Genomic DNA, 5,865 nt, shown 5'->3' with positions numbered 1-5,865 from the left:
GTTTTTCCTATTATTTTAAATTGTACATACTATTTTAATTGTTAAGACTGAAAAAGTGATAAGTGTTAATTTTTCTGTGAACTAAATGTGATATCTTTAGTTGTTGACAGCCACAGTCTTGTTTAATTTTGTTTTTCCATGTATTTTATTACTGTCATTATATTTCTCAATTTAAACTTCATTCTCTATTTTTTCACACCTTGCTCTACCTCTACTGAAGTTGTAGTAGCTGTGCACTATTCACGGGTTTCTCCAGTCGATTTTAACAAATCATTTAAGCTTTAAAGAGAAAATATTCATTCAAGAAGGAGAAGGGAGTTGAAAGCAGCATCTTTTGTACGGGTGTAACTGTGAATACGCAGCAGTGTTGCGGGATTGCATACTCAATATGGCCGCAGGAGCCATGGCCCCTTACGGTGTAAAGAGTGGGCAAACCCGCAACACTGCTGCGTATTCACAGTTAGACCCGGTACTGCGAACTGCCCAACGCCTGCGAAACGTGAGGTAGGCAACATCCTCGGACAACACACGCGTGCCGAGGGGGCTGCCTACCTACCAGGCGCTCCCGCCCACTGCTGGCACCGGTGCTTGAGGGATCCGTAACCAAATTTGCGGTGTTTGTAAGATCCGTAACCAAATTTACGGTGCTTGTAAGATCCGTAACCAGCTAAAAACTAAAAGTCTCTATATCTCCTATATTATTGGGTTGGGAGCTCGTTTAGTTGAGATCCTGCCTCTGGGAGAAGTACTTAACAACTTCATCAAAAAAAATCCGGAGAAAATCGGACATTTTTTTTCAAAGTTTGAAAAGCCAAAAGTGACCCGTTCGCGGAGAACTGCTCACATGCCCAACTTCAAGTCGCTTCAAGTGTACAAGAAGTTTTCTGCAACATGTTACATAGTTATGGCCATTGATTCAACAGGATCTCTTGTACGGAAAGTAGAAACCTGTACTGGGCTTAAAAGTCCTGACATTTTTTTTTACGAGGGTGTTATACAAGCAAATGACCAGCAGTTACCCGTTTTTCAAATGCTATCAGCACGGCAGGATGCCAGTCTTATCCAATACTGGATAAAAGAATTCATGAGGCATCGTGGTACAACCGGATGGAAGCTCCATGAAATTTTATAATTTTTCGTTGGATCAAGTTTCTGCTCATTTAGCGGGTAAGAGAACACCTGAATTTGCTATGTCTTCTGCTGCTACGAAGCTGTATTCAAGTGTGAAATTCTATCACTTCTTTGTCATATCAGCAGCTCAAACTCAAGCCCCTACCGTTACAATTGCACCGACTTCAGATATGTTACCTCCTGAGCAGTTGTCACCTGAAGAGGTGTCTCCTGGACAAGGTGCTCCTGGAGAGGTATCTCCTGATCAGGTGATTATGACAGCCCTAATCACACCCATGGCAAAACCGGTTCCTCATGTGGCCTCTATTGCTCCAGCTGTGTTGGTGCAGACTGCCAGTTCTGTCGTGTCCCCTTCAAGTACGGTCGTTGCACCACCAGACCCCCCCTCAAGGTAAATTTCTCCGAACACCTGTCATGCTTCTGTTCTCAATTTGAAGACTCACCTGTACACCTGTCTTTTGGATTGCAGGGCAGAGCTCAAAGTCAGCAGTAACAGAAGGGCTGCTGTGCATCACATCGACTTCAGTGGCTTCAGTTGTAAGTTTCCTCTTATTGTACGTTTTAATGCCAATATCTATGCTTCCTGCTCAAAGCTTTAATCTTTTCAACAGAAAGACTTCGTTGAATTCTTGAATTCTGAGCTTTTAAAGCTTGAGCTCTGCTCAGAGCCCATTGTTGCCTGGGGGGAAATCGGCGAAGAGAATAAAAGTAGTGTTCATCTACAGGTAAGGTTTTTTCCCTGTGTGGTACATGATGATTCATTGCTATATTGTTCCTGTTTTTGTTTGTTTTCTTTTCCAGGTCCATGAGAAGTGCGAAAACGATATACGCTGCCTCGAGGAAGTTCTGTTCAATGGAGGTCCTCTCCGATTTCCCTCTTCTCCACCTCCTGATGTTCCCCAAACTACTGCTGCATCATCCAAGAACTTGGAGACTGATGAGGCCATTTCTTCACTTCTGCAAGTTCTTATCTTGAAGAGGGATAAGGTGAACTTAAATGCCAATAGGGTTTGCATTAAGAAGGAAATAATGGATGATATTCTTAAGACTCTCCACGCTAAAGGATTTAAGTTTAGTGCTGATACTGTAACCAAAAAGAGAGCAAATTTAACCAAATATTACTTGTCAAGAAAAGCCTTAAACCAATCGGATTGGTGGTTCTATGATTTGGTCGCGCAACTCCTCGGTCACAAAGATTTTGATGGGGAGTTTGCTTCCGTTAAAGATCTTCATAATAGGGTTCATTTTGGAACAAAGGAGACTCACATGCCCATCCTTGAGTATAGTGAAAGGAAGAATCTGTTTTCTCGTGCCATAAGAGATGATCCTTAATGGGAAAAAGTTGCTGCAGAATTAGATAAGGTTTACCCTGAAATGGGTGTGACTGTTGCAGGATTGGACAGAATTGTCTAATTTCTGCGGTAAAATAGAATTTTGACACGAATCATTTGGACGACCAGGGGGCTTACTTTGCCGGCGGGCACCAAAGCCATCAAGGGGGTCGGTGGCTCGGCGGGCGACCTGTCCGGCGGCGGCGGTGGCGCCGTCTTCACAGGGACGTTGGCAGCGGCCCGCGCAGCCCTCTCGGACGCCTGAGCTACGTAGTCCTCTAGTGATAGCAGCTTCCGCTTGGGCTGAAGGGCAAGGAGAGAACAGAAAAAACGGATTTAAAAAAATATAACCATATGTAATAGACGTAATTTAATAAAACCAACGGTATTTTCTAAATTTATTTAGTTAAAGATGGTCAAAATACCTTCTGCCCCTCGACCCTTGGAGCGGCCTGTGTTTCCTGCGGGGCCTCTGAGACATCAGAAAAGAGATCCTCCGACACTTGTCGCTCTACGACTGCCACTTTGACCTGAACAAGTGAAAATGCACAAATATTACTTTTAAAAAATGTACAAAAATATAATGTTATGGTGCCACAACTTGACGCACCTTTCTTTTTGGTTTTGCCTCCTCCTCCTCCTCCTCCTCGCCGTCCTCCCTCTCCTCCTCCTCGCCGTCCCCCCTCTCAGCCTCCTCGCTGCACTCCTGCTCCACGGGGTCCATGATGTTAAAATAGGAGGCGTCGGAGTCACTGTTTGGGTCCTCCAGAGACGTTTGGCGGTGGCGGTCATGGTCCGAGTCCTCCTCCGTGGAGCTTTCCAAAGACCCTGTCTCGCTGTCAGAGTGTCCTCTCTGCATGGCCACATTTAGAATTAGTGTTCCTAAATAATATCGACAATTTTGTACAAATTCATATGGGTACACGTGGCCTCACCTCGTCCGAGCCAGAGTACAGCATTCGCGAGACGATGACTGACGACGGCGTCTCGTCGGACTCCGGGATAGCCTCCGTCATTACATCCTCCCCCATCACCTCCTGATTCTGAAGGAGCTTCCGCGATCCCCTCTTTGGAGCTTTCTGCAAAGTTCATGGAAAAAGTCGAAATTTTACAACAAAAGAAAGGTCACATTTGCTTTTCAAACGAGCACACGGGCAAACGCAAAAAACGCAGATACGGGCCCCCGGCCAGTCAACAGCCCATCACTTGTGCACCCCGCACAAAAAAAAGCCGATATTCGACTGCCGACGAAATTAGACAAGCAAGGCATATCCGCGATGAGAGGCAAAGGAGAGTAGAAAAGGACGACTTCTCTACTACACCCGACCCCAACAGCTACATCGAGGCTCGGTCGAGTTCCCGGACTAATGCGCGTGCGCAATGCCTTCTGCACCAAATCTGACTAATATGTCGAAAACATGACGGGTCCGCGAAAAGTCCGAACACCACGCCGCGCAGGCCCACGGACTGCCAGCACGGAGACACCCGGACGGACCGGACCGGACCGGACCCAAGACCCGCCCGAGCCCGCCCTAGCCCGGACCGCAGCCACCCCGGACAAACAAAAATGCCCAAATTCGACAAACGGCGAATTTAGACAAAAAGGCATAAATATACCCTCTCGAGCGTGCCTCGCTTCGCTCGGCGGGCCGGGGGAGGGAGTCCCCAAACGCAGACGTTGAACAGGCTATCCTCGATCGTCAGCTAATATGTTGAAATTAGCTAATATTGATTAAAACGTTCAAGCACACGCTTCCGATAGCGGGAGAAGCGACAGCGCAGAGCGACCGTCGTCAAAAACAAGCCCAAATAAGACAGCCTACAGTATCAACGTAAAAAAGGCCACTTTTAAAAAATCAAGGTTCCCCCCTAAATAAGACAGAGCTAGAACGAACGCCCCTCAAACAGGGCGCGGGATCAAACAAAAGCGATTAATTTATACAGATAAGCAGAAATAAAGTTAATTCGACGTGACAGCACGGGCCTAGAGACTTAGAGGTATGCTCCTTCCTCACCGGAAGTCGACGCAGAACAGAGGCTAAGGCTAAGAACTGCGTAGGGTTTTTCAATGGAGTTCTGCCCGGAACTAAAAAAAACAAAAACGAATGCAGACGGACCGCCAAAAACGTTCAAATTGGCTATTATTACTTGAATGGTACACGGTAGAAAATTATGAATACTCCATGGTCATATAATGCCACATCATAAATACTGATTAATGTAAGTATTTGATGGTTTTGTACACTACTTAACCTTTGTGTTTCGTGCCCGCCTGTGGGGCCGCATATTAACATTTTAATTTAGTTTAACTACATGGCGTACTTACATATTGTACTTTTCTGACCTCTATTTTCGCCTTTAATGTCACTATTTATTTGTTATCAACAGTTGCCACCTATCTGTTATTTCAAATGGACATACTGATGTACTCTGTCTCAAAGGATATCAACAGTCGGAATATTTGTGTAAAGAAAAGGGTGTAAGAAAAACAATTCAATATTGTCTTGTTAGCTCAACTGGTATTATTATGTAACGTTCCAAATTTGTCTCTGCGTTTTTGCAGGGTTGCCTATCAAATCTGCCACCTTTTGGTCATCAGATATGATAGCCCGCATTAAAATTTGGAATAAAATGTACAGCAATTTAGGCTGTTTTGGGTTTTGAGATACAGCTGCTGGAGCTACATGATAAGGCAGATGAAGTTAACAAACTGGACCGAAAGTATGTAGCTTAACTGTTATTTAAATTGAGACCAAAAGTGCTATAGCTATGCCATTTTTCTGAAGGAAATTAAAAAGTACTTGAATAAGAATTATGTTATCAAACACAATTATTATTCATTCTAGCACTAAGAAGTAGGAAGTCATCATTGGACAGCCATATGCCTGTAACATAAAGAATCTGCTGAGTTAAATCTGATCAATACATGCAAGTTTTAAGTGCTAAAAAATTTTTCTAAAAATGCCAAAAGTAAAACATCTATTAATTACATCTTATTCTTATAGTACTTGAGATACATAAATCTAAAATTATATACACTTATTTACAGGTTCAGTTTATTTTTGTAAAACTAGGTAGATGTATGCCAGACCACGTCTCGCGTAACAGGCTTCGCGATATCTCACGAAACACTGTTACGCTCCGACGCGCCTGGCATACATCTACCAAGGCCTGCGGCGCTGACACCGGAGTTGGGCAAAGGGCACAGTCGTAAATAGGCTCTAAAAGTCACAAATTTTGTGCCTCGTGGTTTTACTTAGACGAGTTACCCCACCGGAGACCATAAAATATCAAAGAAAAACCATAAAAGCGTTTTGGGGTGATTTTCGTATGAAGATAGCCCTCTGGAGCCCAAACGGTTAGAGATAGAGCCAAACGGACAAAATTTTGGTCCGTAGAGTTC

Source organism: Frankliniella occidentalis, unplaced genomic scaffold (assembly GCF_000697945.3).
Source record: "Frankliniella occidentalis isolate FOCC.00 unplaced genomic scaffold, Focc_3.1 Scaffold203, whole genome shotgun sequence".
In the NCBI taxonomy this organism is placed as follows: domain Eukaryota; kingdom Metazoa; phylum Arthropoda; class Insecta; order Thysanoptera; family Thripidae; genus Frankliniella; species Frankliniella occidentalis.
This window is presented reverse-complemented; position numbering follows the sequence as displayed.